The sequence below is a fragment of the Suncus etruscus genome, chromosome 18 (genome assembly GCF_024139225.1).
Source record: "Suncus etruscus isolate mSunEtr1 chromosome 18, mSunEtr1.pri.cur, whole genome shotgun sequence".
NCBI classification, from domain to species: Eukaryota; Metazoa; Chordata; class Mammalia; order Eulipotyphla; family Soricidae; genus Suncus; species Suncus etruscus.
The window spans coordinates 2,847,838-2,860,071 of NC_064865.1; positions in this window are offsets into that span (position 1 = coordinate 2,847,838).

A 12,234-nucleotide genomic window follows, 5' to 3' on the forward strand; every position below is an offset into this window, starting at 1 on the left:
AAGGCCTCATGAGATCTTGGTCTCAAGGCAGGGTTTCAATCAATTCAAGGAATTTAGATTTCTTATTTATTGGCCGTGGCTGGTTTGTAGTCACAAGTCACAGGATTTGGCTTCTCCAGACTTGGTGACATCTTGAAAGCTATTGATGATTCATTCTCCCATTTTTCCGTGCATGGTTCAAGGACCACTATCTCTTTCATAGCCTTTCGTAAGAAAGAACTCAACAGGGGCCGGAGAGATAGCATGGAGGTAAGGCGTTTGCCTTTCATGCAGAAGGTCATTGGTTCAAATCTCAGCATCCCATATGGTCCTCCGTGCCTGCCAGGAGCAATTTCTGAGTATGGAGCCAGGAGTAACCCCTGAACACTGCCTGGTATGACCAAAAAAAAAAAAAAAGATTATAGAAATAGAGCATAAATAATTCAGTGTTCATCATTTAGACCTCATTTCTTGAGGGCCCGGAGAGATAGCACAGCGGTGTTTGCCTTGCAAGCAGCCGATCCAGGACCAAAGGTGGTTGGTTCGAATCCCGGTGTCCCATAGGGTCCCCCGTACCTGCCAGGAGCTATTTCTGAGCAGACAGCCAGGAGTAACCCCTGAGCACCTTTGGGTATGGCCCAAAAACCAAAAAAAATAAAAACAAAAAAAAACCTGAACTCGGCTGGGTGTGGCCCAAAATGTAAAAAAAAAAAAAAGAAAAAAAAAGTATGATTGTTTTGGATGGACCGCGGTTCGATCCCCCGGTGTCCCATATGGTCCCCCAAGCCAGGAGCAACTTCTGAGCACATAGCCAGGAGTAACCCCTGAGCGTTACCAGGTGTGGCCCAAAAACAAAAAAAAAAAAAAAGAATGAACTCAACAGGGAAGGGAAATAAATGTGTAAACAGTAAACATTCGTTTACACTTGAACAGTATTGATCTTGTCAATGATGCAATTAGCAAGGAGACAAAGTGAAAGTTCAGAGCACTCTAATGCCAGGCCTGGAGGACTTATTTCTAGGCTAGTGTTGTATTCTCATTTTTTGCTTTGTTTAAAGAAAATTTTATTGGTGGTCATATTCCATGGTCTTTAGGGCTTTCTTCTGACTCTGCACTCAGGCTCACTCCTATTGCTAGCAGCCAGACTCGAGATCGGGCCCCACAAAAACCATGAAGAGATGAAACAGTACTGCAAAATTAGCAAAGGAGTTTATTTTAACACTACCAGTATTTCGGGGGACCGAGAGATAACATGGAGGTAAGGCTTTTGCCTTGCATGCAGAAGGTGGTTCAAATTCTGTCACCCCCATATGGTCCTCCAAGCCTGCCAGGAGCGATTCCCGAGCATAGAGCCAGGAGTAACTTCTGAGCACTGCTGGGTGTGACCCAAAAAATCAAAAAAATAAAAATAAAGTAAAATACCAGTATTCTGGGGCTGCACCTCTCGCAGGTATGCTGCTGGCCCATATTACATTCTTTTTATTTTGGGGGGGGCACACCCGGTGATGTTCAGGGATTTACTCCTGGCTATGCACTTAGAAATCGCTCCTGGCTTGGAACCATGGTCTGTCCCTACCACTTGTGTCTCTCTCTGTTCCAGCCCCTACGTTTCTTGCTTTGTATACAATTTTAGAATGGATTGGCTACACATTACATCATTGCTTAGGGGTAATCTGGTTAATGAAGAAAGGACTCAGGTATGAGCTAGATAGATTTAATAGATTTTGCTGGCTAGATAAACTTAAGGCCCAGATTCTATTTGGGTGCCTGCATGTGACCTGCATTCTATTTGGGTGTCCTCAGGTTCCTGGATATTATTAGTCCCCGGATACAATTAGATTCCTTAGTTTACTGCTGGCTTACTTAAACTATCTGACCATCCTGGTATTTCTTGGAATGCCCCGTTTATGTCCCAATGTCTAAAGCAAAGCAAGGTTTCAGAAGTGAAACAGCAGTTAATTCTAAACATACATTCTATTATTCCCTTCTAATATTGACATGGACCATGTTTTGTGTTGGGGATCAAGGCAAAGTCAGTTATGTGCAAGGCAAATACTCTATATCCATTGTACTACCACTCTGGTTCCATGATCTGTGTAACTTTTTTGGTGGGAGAGCACAATCCCGTGCTGGGGGACCAGACAATGTCAGGGGTGGATTCCCAAGATACCAGCATAAAAAGTGTGTGCTCCAGCTCATAGATTTCCTCTTCTCAGCTGTTCAGTAACTTGGGGTGGGGTGGGGTGGGAGTGGCACATACCTGATTGTGCACAGGGTTTGCTCCTAGCTCTGTGTTCATGATTCACTCCTGGAGGAGAAGATTTGGGGAGGCTCCATGCAAGACAGATGCCCTGCCCACTGCATTATCACTCAGGCCCCTAGTTTGTACTTTTATTTTATTTTATTTTATTATTATTTTTTTTACTTTAATTTTATTTTAACTTAGTTTATTTTTGGCGAATCAAGACAATTCTTACTGACCCTAACTTAGAAAGATGCAAGGACAGAGAAAGATGGGGTTGGAGCAATTGCACAGAGGATCGGGTGTTTGCCTTGCACGAAGCCAACTCAGATTTGAATGCCAGCATCCTGTATGGTCCTCCAAGCCTGCCAGGAATAGTTTCTGAGCACAGAGCTAGGAGTAATCCCTGAGCACCTTACCAGGAGTGACCAAAAACAAAAAAGAAAAAAAGAAAGAAAAAAGAAAGTTGCAAGTAAAGGGAGACTGCAAGGACTATGAGTTCAAGAGAGATCACGCAGGAGTGGGGTGGGTGGGGTAGGGGCAGAGTGATAATACAGCTGCTAGGGTACTTGACTTGGATGCAGCCGACCAGGGTTTCTTCTACATCTCATATGTTCCCCTGAGAACTGCTAGTAGTTTTTCCTGAGTGTAGAGCAAGTAGTAAGTTGCTGGATGTGGTCCAAAAATGAGAGAGAGAGAGAGAGAGAGAGAGAGAGAGAGAGAGAGAGAGAGAGAGAGAGAGAGAGAGAGAGAGAGAGAGAGAGAGCCATCCATCCAGAGCTGGATGTGGTCCAAAAATGAGAGAGAGAGAGAGAGAGAGAGAGAGAGAGAGAGCCAGCCATCCAGAGCTGGATGTGGTCCAAAAATGAGAGAGAAAGAGAGAGAGAGAGAGAGAGAGAGAGAGAGAGAGAGAGAGAGAGAGAGAGAGAGAGAGAGAGAGAGAGAGCCAGCCATCCAGAGCTGGATGTGGTCCAAAAATGAGAGAGAGAGAGAGAGAGAGAGAGAGAGAGAGAGAGAGAGAGAGAGAGAGAGAGAGAGAGAGAGAGAGAGAGAGCCAGCCAGCCAGAGCAGCCAGTCCAGTTGGGCAGAGTGTTTACAGTACAAGTGATCTGGAGATGTCAGCAACCAGTTTCCCAATGACAAATACTGAGTAAGTCCTCAGCCACCAGAGATACCTGATCTTATCTCCCACTCAGACAGTAGCACTGGAAGGACTAGCTATTGACCTGCCCCTTTTTGTTGTTGTTGTTGTTGTTTGTTTTTTGTTTTTTGGGCCACACCCAGCGGTGCTCAGGGGTTACTCCTGGCTATCTGCTCAGAAATAGCCTCTGGGGCCAGGAGAGATAGCACAGCGGTGTTTGCCTTGCAAGCAGCCGATCTAGGACCTAAGGTGGTTGGTTCGAATCCCGGTGTCCCATATGGTCCCCCGTGCCTGCCAGGAGCTATTTCTGAGCAGACAGCCAGGAGTAACCTCTGAGCAACGCCGGGTGTGGCCCAAAAACCAAAAAAAAAAAAAAAAAAAAAAAAAAGAAATAGCTCCTGGCAGGCCTCTGTGCTATCTCTCCGGCCCCAATTTTTTTTTTTTTTTTTTTTTTTGGTTTTTGGGTCACACCCAGCAGCAGTCAGGGGTTACTCCTGGCTTCATGCTCAGAAATCGCTCCTGGCCGGCTCGGGGGACCATATGGGACGCAGGGATTCGAACCGATGACCTTCTGCATGAAAGGCAAATGCCTTACCCTCCATGCTATCTCTCCGGCCCCCAATTTTTTTTTTGTTTTGTTTTGTTTTGTTTTTTGTTTTGTTTTTGAGTCACACCTGGCAGCTCTCAGGAGTTCCTCCTGGCTCTTCACTCAGAAATCGCTCCTAGCATAAGGCCGGAGAGATAGCATGGAGGTAAGGTGTTTGCCTTTCATGCAGAAGGTCATTGGTTTGAATCCTGAAGTCCCATATGGTTTCCCCCCCTCCCAATGTCTGCCAGGGGCTATTTCTGAGCAGGTAGCCAGGAGTAATCAGGCTGGGGGGGGGACCATATGGGATGCCGGGATTCAAACCACTGTCCTTCTGCATGCAAGGCAAATGCCTTATCTCCATGCTATCTCTCCGGCCCCCTATTTTCATTTTTTTTTTTTTTTTTTACCTGCCTCTTTTCAAACTCAGTTTCTAGAATGGTTTATTTGGTATTTCTTTTTCTTTTTTTTCCCCACCCCCCTATTTGGTATTTCTTAAAAAAAAAAAAAAAAGTAAAAACAGGTTTTATTTGGAAATTTTGAGAAAGGAGAGAAAGTCCAAGACAGAGTGGGCTTCTCCAAAGGTGAAGAGTGATAAGGTCGGGAACTCCACACGCACCCCTCTAATGACTCCAAGAGGCAGAGACCACGCAAAAGCAAGGGGTTTTATTATACAAGCATGCAGGGGCTTTCCCAGAGGATGAGAGCTCGGAACCAGATTTAACAAGCCTTGATATAGTTTTTCAGACAGTGGAAAATTACGGTAGGGTGGTCCATTTCAGGTAGGGTGGTCATTTCAGGGAGTACTGACACTTGACATTTGCTCAGTTACATTTTTGCAAGATTTAAATAACCAGAAGTCACAAGGTTTGCAACAGCCAAAATGTCAAGGGCAAGTCCTTGGAATTTAGGAGAGGGTGGGGTCCTCCTGAAGCTCAACAGTTAAAATGTACCTTTTGGTCAAGGGCAAGTCCTCCAGAAGCTGCAGAGAAAAATTATTTCATTTCTTTTACCTTTCAAGAGAATGTCCCACACATCTCATAGTAAAAGTAGAGAACCACATCTCAAAAGAGAAGATGCCAGCAACTTAAGCCTTTGAGCATCATGTGCAGAGGCCCCAGGAGCACATGTGCCTTTTGGTTTCATTTTTTGCTTTTAGACCACACCCAACCTGCTCAGGGCTTACTCATGGCTCTCTGATCAGGGATCACGCCTTGCAGGGGGGATTGGGTTGTGCTCAAGGCAAGTGCCCTATCTACTGTATTATCAGTCCAGTCTAAGGTAGTCCCTGTTTTTTTCTTGATATTTTAGCCAAAATTTGGTCTTTTTAATTCATTTCATTTCCAATAATACTCTTCTAGTTTGTTTGGTTTGGGTGTTGAGGATTGAACCCAGAGTCCATTGAATGTAAAGCCATGGTAACTGCTGAAAATTACCGAATGTGATTAGGATCTGGGTGGCTCCAAATCACCATCTCTTTCCCTGAAACAGCATGAATATTCCATCTCTAATTAACTTCTCTTTTGGGATGTCTGTGTAGCCTAAAGTTGCGTGTGATGCATGGCTGATCACAATGACTACAACGTGCACTCTGATTCTTTAATTTTAATTTTTATTTTTATTTATTTATTTTGGGGGTTTGGGGTGTGCTCATGACTGTGCTCAGGTCTTTCTCCTGGCTCTGTGTTCAGACATCACTCCAGATACTATTTGGGGCCATATTCAATGTCTGGGATCAAACCCAGGTCAGCTATGTGCAAGGCAAGTATCTTACCTGCTTTACTTTCTTGGCAGTCTCAATTTGCATTTAATTTTAAAACACCTTTTTCATTGAGATACTAGGATTTCTAACACATTTTATGCATACATCATTGCAACACCAGACCCATCAGAGTGTCCACTAACCTCCACTAGTGTCCCAAGGACCCCTCCTAACCCCGCTCCCCCTTATAAGCTCAGTTTGATAAACAATCTCATTTCCCATGACTTCGACTATTGGTTGTTCTTTTACTTACTATGTTTCCTTATATCCCACTACAGGACAGATTTCTTTTCTTTTCTTTTCTTTTCTTTTCTTTTTGTTTTTGGTTTTGGTTTTGGTTTTTGGGTCACACCCAGCTGTGCTCAGGGCTTACTCCTGGCTCTACATTCAGAAATCGCTCCTGGCAGGCTTGGGGGACCATATGGGATGCCGGGATTCCAACTGAAAAGGGAAATCAGCCCCCCCCCCCCACCAACCTTGGTGGGTGCCCCGCCCTTTAGGGAAGTTGTCACGGCTTTGGCCCCACCCTTAAGGAAGTCGTCACTGCCTCGGCCCCACCTCTACCCCTACCTCACGAATCATTGGTGTTATTGTAGCGGAAGTCCAGCCCTCAAGGACTCTTCTTCCCCTCCCACTTCCCATCCTATATAAGGGGGTAACGAGGGACCCATGAGGTCTTTGGTTCTGGTGGGAATTCATAGACCCTGACCATTCATAATGGTCAGTATTAAAAGCACTTTTTAAAGCATCTGCTGGAACTCATAAGCCTCTTCATTTCTCTGCGCCGGGTAACTAAATTAGGACTTTCGAACTTTTCATTTTGGCGAGCCAGCCAGGAGTCCTCATTCTGCCCGGCACGGAGTTATGAATAGGTGTCTGGTGAGTTCTGATGTGTATGTGTGTGTGTGAAAGCGCGCGCTTTGCTTCATGTCTGTCTGAGTTTGTGGTGGCTTAAGCTCTTTACTCGATGTGGAAACCGAGTAGAAGCAGATTTTGTTTCATAGGGGGGTTAGAGTCCCCCCGGGTGACTAAGGAATCTTCCACCTGATGCGTTTCCAGGTGTGTGTGGTTCCCCATCTGATGCGTATACCAGGTGGGCAAGAGGTTGACGAACTTTGGCTGCTTAGGTCACGACCCTGGTGGTACCCCAGGGGTTCAGTAAGAGCGGCGGGAAGACGTTCCCGCTGCTGCTAGAGAGGTTGTCTGCTTGTGATTTGTGGAGCTCAAGAACTTGGTCACTGGCATAGTTGTCTGTCTAGGATTTATTGTGGAATGCAGAGATTACTTGAACGCATTTTGCTTGGTTATTTGTGGCGCCACGCTGTCTGTTTGTCTGTCTGTTTCTTGTCTGTGTGTTCTATGTTTTTTTTTTTTGGTCTGACCACGGGACGCAAGCCCGACCCCCCTCTCAAGGGCCGACCCCTGGGGAAAGGGGCCGACCGCTGGTGAGCCCGCGTCTCCCTCGCCCGTCAGTCGTCCCAGCAGCGAAACGCGCAACCCCCGCCGCCCGCGGCGCGGCGAGAGGGCGCCCGAAACCCGCCTAACCCGCTCCCCACCCAACCAGGAAGCTGGCGCGTGCAAGGTCCACGCTAGGGACTTGGCGGGGGGGTGTTGGAAATTGCAAATCCCAGATTTCTCAAATGGCCATCGGGAATAAATTTTCCTGGAGAATTTCTGAACTTTGCAATTCCCCAACTATCCTGCCATGCGTTCAGGCCAAAAAGAGCAACTGGCCGTTTTTTTTCTAGCCGGAAAAAAAAAAAATGCTTTTTAACTCACCACGTGGTGAAGAAATTCACCACGCCCCAGGGCAAACTATTGTCCTCCCAGCTCCACCTGGCTGAGGAATGTAGGTCATTTACATATCAAAGATAAATCTAGCAAATGGTTTGGAAGTCAAAAAAAAATTTTTTTTTAAGCATTTAAATTTCTAACTTAAAGGTTTCTTAAAAAAATTAATAAGAAAATGTTGCAAATTACTGTTGTTATTTTTGTTTGTTTTTCGGTGCACGTGAAAATTTTTAGCAGCAGAACCACTGCAAAAGAATGAGTGGCGAAGCTTAAAAAAAAAAAAAAAAAAAAGGGGAGGAAAAAGAGAAGGAGCCAAATGGTAGGGCGTTTGCCTTGCATGCAAAAAGGAAAGTGGTGTAAAAGAAATTAAAAATGTGTAATAAAAAATGTGTATAATCAATCTAAATAATTATTAATATGTCTCTAGGTTAAAAAAATGTAAATGTTTTTAAGCATGTTCTACCAAAAGTAGTAAGTATTCATTCTTTCTGGTTTTCAACATTAATTTGTGTAACGTAAATTCCTGGTGTTTTCTGTTTAGAAAACTAAGTGAATTTCTATATTTAGAATTAAGCATAATTAAAATATTATTTTGCAATTTTTCATTATATGTTACCAAGAACATTAATATTTGTATCACAGGAGGTTTTATAAAATTGGTCATGGTTTTATTTAAAAATGTATAAAATGTTTCGTTGCAGAAAAAAAAAAATTCTAAAATTATCTAAGTAATTTAAGTAATATTTGCTTTTTCTCTTCTCCCAGAACCTTTTAGTACCATTTATGTCATGGCATCATGTTGCTTTGCACAGAATACAAGCAAATGGCTTTTCTCTCTGCATGGGGAGTAGTCCTCATGCAAACAGAAAATCAAAAAAAAATTAGTAAGGGAACCCCAAAGCCCTCTTTCAGAGGAATAATTGGAGTTGAGGCGGTGTGACAAGCAGGCACCGGCGAGAAACTGAAATAAATGGCCTGAGTAAGGAAATTGAAGATTTTCCTAGAAGATTATCACAGCCTGTGGGCCCTGCTCTCTCCCTCAAGCTCAGAAGAGAATTCGAGGTCAGTCTCTTCCAAACCTGGAGAGGAGTGGAACAGACAAGTCACCTCTAAAAATTCCTGCAGAGGGTGAGATGCCCAGCCAGAAGAACCTCATGCTGAACCGACCAACTCATCAGCCAAACCTGAGTGACTAACATGAAAAACCCTGCTGTGTCTACAACCTATCCTCAGAAAAGCTCTGTAAGTAATGGGGGTGCCCCAGATGGAGATTTCTCCAACAGTGCTGTATATGTGCAAAGAAAAAAAAGCCAAGTTATTCAAATACCGGGTAAGGTACAAGGTAAAGGTGGAGAGAAAAACCATTTTTGGTAGCTAATTAAAATTCTAGTGGGCCTAATTTAAAACCCACTTCTTTGAAGTAACTTATGTAAAAATGCTCTTACTAGTTGTATTAAACCAAATCATAAATTGTAAATGCAAATGTTAGTCTAACTGAAGTAACTCAAAACTGTGTTTATTCATAATGCTATAATGCTTTGTTTTCTGTTAATTAATTTGTGCTATCATTACAGACAATAAGAACAGCTGTGCCATTCAAGTTGTGCTATTTACTGCTCCAAGGCCTGAGTGGGTTAAGTAATATTCCCCTGTATAATTAATCTAATCCTTTTCAGGTGTTAAAACTGCAAAAGTGAACCAGTTAACTGCTCCTTTAGGGAAATATGAGATTTCACCCTATCTAAAGATTGAAACTGCAGTCCCCTGTCAGCCTGAAGTAGCTACAGAAGATTGATCTTCGACCACGTTCCCTCTAATAACTTCTAGGGTAATAAAATCTCTAAAGCAAAATGGTCATCAAAGAAAAAAAAACTATAAGGGGAAAATAAAGGCCGCAGAAATTAATAAGCCAAGTTAACTACTAAGAATAACATTATGCCTATCTATCCCAGAGGTTAAAGCAGGTAGCAAAAATTATGCTTCTCTTGGTAATGTTAAAAAGTAAAACAGTCATTAATAAAAATAAAATTTCTTCATCTCTGTCTAACCCAGTGCAGGAAAGGCAACTGAAGTTTAGGGCTCTCTACCCCAACAGCTGTTTAAGTTGCAGAAATGAAGAAAAGAAAGCAGAAACCTCCTTATTTTCGTTGTGGAATTCACAGCCTATGTGAGAAGAACTGCTGTCAAGGTGAACTGCATGCTTCCTGGGTTCACGCCTTCCATCTAAAACCTGAAAAGTGAAGCACACTGAGAATCCTCTCAAGATACGGGTCCGGCGGGCACACTTCAGCCCTAATGCACTCACTAACTCTGAAAATGCTCTCCCTGGCACTTGCTAAGGAAGGGCTCGAACTGCTTACCTCCGGTCCTCTACTTCCCATGTGTGTGTTTGGGGGAGCCGGAATGGGTGTGTAAAGCAAAACCTCAGCCTTTAACTCCCTCTTGGGGGTGGGGGAAATTGGCCTCTGGCTGTCCCTGTCTCACTAGGTAATCTAACCTTTGCTTCTTCTAGCTGTACTTATGTCAAAAGGTAATCCCGTTTAGCTTTAAATCTTCTGTTTGCTATTCATAACAGCACCAAATCTGTAAACCTGGGTCAGGTAAAAGGTACTCAGTGCTCAAAAGTCCTGCCTAATCCCTCTAGCCCAGGGTATTTACCTCCGAAACGGATATAAATATGTGGTAAAAATTTGGCTTATGCATCCCAGCATTAGTGCTCCCCAACATTAACATCATCCCAGGAACAGAGCCCATCCCTCTGCCTAGCATACATTTCTTAGGCACTCCTAGGTCTGAGCACTCTACTGGTAGGGCTCAAAAGTTGCAGGAAAATTGGTAACTGGAAAAGCAAAACTAGCAGGGCTAAACAGAAATAACAAACTCTCACAAAAGTTAATTTCAAATGTGTGGGACAGAATCAAGCACCATCAAGAGTAGCTGGCCAAGATACAAAGCTATTAAATGGTCCCTTATGGTCTTTATGGAATGGAATTCTCCCCTATCTAATACTCCTACTGGGGCCCCTCCTAAGCCTTTTTACTTCTGGTAGCCATTGGCCCATGCAGGGTTAGCTCATGCAAATAATTATAACCAGTAATATCAAAAAGTAAAGGCCCCAAAATCACATTGGCTTCTAGGATTAGAAGCCTCCAGTACAAGAAGTGGGGATTGAAAAGGGAAATCAGCCCCCCCCCCCACCAACCTTGGTGGGTGCCCCGCCCTTTAGGGAAGTTGTCACGGCTTTGGCCCCACCCTTAAGGAAGTCGTCACTGCCTCGGCCCCACCTCTACCCCTACCTCACGAATCATTGGTGTTATTGTAGCGGAAGTCCAGCCCTCAAGGACTCTTCTTCCCCTCCCACTTCCCATCCTATATAAGGGGGTAACGAGGGACCCATGAGGTCTTTGGTTCTGGTGGGAATTCATAGACCCTGACCATTCATAATGGTCAGTATTAAAAGCACTTTTTAAAGCATCTGCTGGAACTCATAAGCCTCTTCATTTCTCTGCGCCGGGTAACTAAATTAGGACTTTCGAACTTTTCACAACCACTGTCCTTCTGCATCTAAGGCAAACACCTTACCGCTGTGCCATCTCTGTGGCCCCAGGACAGATTTCTTTTTCTTCTTCTTTTTCCTCTTCTTCTCTTCCTCTTTCTCTTCTTTCTGTTAACCAGAGCTGTCTGACCCAAATATCAGTAGGGTCTTTAAGAGAATGTTCTCAGACTAACTTCCTCATAGGGAAACATCAGGGTTTTTTTTTTGTTTGTTTGTTTGCTTGTTTGTTTTTGGTTTTTGCTCATACCCGGCTGCGCTCAGGGGTTACTCCTGACTCTGCACGGCAATGTCACTCCTGGCAGGCTCGAGGACCATTTGGGATACCAGGATTTGAACCAGGGTCTGTCCTGTGTTGGCTGCATGCAAGGCAAATGCCTTACTGCTGTGCTATCACTCTGGCTCAAGGGAAGCATCAGTTAAGACAGATAAGAAGGGAGCCAGCAGTTCAACACTGCCTTAAGGTACTGGTGTAAGCCACATCGTAAAGCATGGAGTAGAAGGGAGCCTAGGATCCGACTTCCCCAAGAACTGCCAAAGATTGTTGCTTGTGCATCATTCAAAGCACTCTGTGGACTCCTTAACAGAAGTGGACCTGCAGAATTTAAGGTTGTACTTAAGGATCTTAAAACAAGGTGGACTATGGGGCTGGAGAGATAGCATGGAGATAAGGCGTTTGCCTTGCATGCAGAAGGACAGTGGTTCGAATCCCGGCATTCTATGTGGTCCCCCAAGCCTGCCAGGAGCGATTTCTGAATGTAAAGCCAAGAGCAATGCCTGAGCATTGCCGGGTGTGACCCAAAACCAGAAAGCAAAACAAAACAAAACAAGGTGGACTGTGTATGTCCCAAAGGGAACAATAGATCAGCGGTCATCTGGGGGATGCTGCAACAGGTGAAGGCCAGTTTGCAGGAATAAAAATATTCCACCTCCCAGTAAGAACAATGTTTCAAACAATCATCCTGGATAACTGCCTTGGCTAGGCTACTATTTATTCTTTTTCTTTTTTTCTTTTTGGACCACACCTGTTGACACTCAGGGGTTACTCCTGGCTACGTGCTCAGAAACCGCTCCTAGCTTGGCGGACCATATGGGACACCAAGGATCGAACCCAGGTCGGTTCCAAGTTAGCTGCATGTAAGGATCTTTTTTTTTTTTTTTTTTTTTTTGGTTTTTGGTC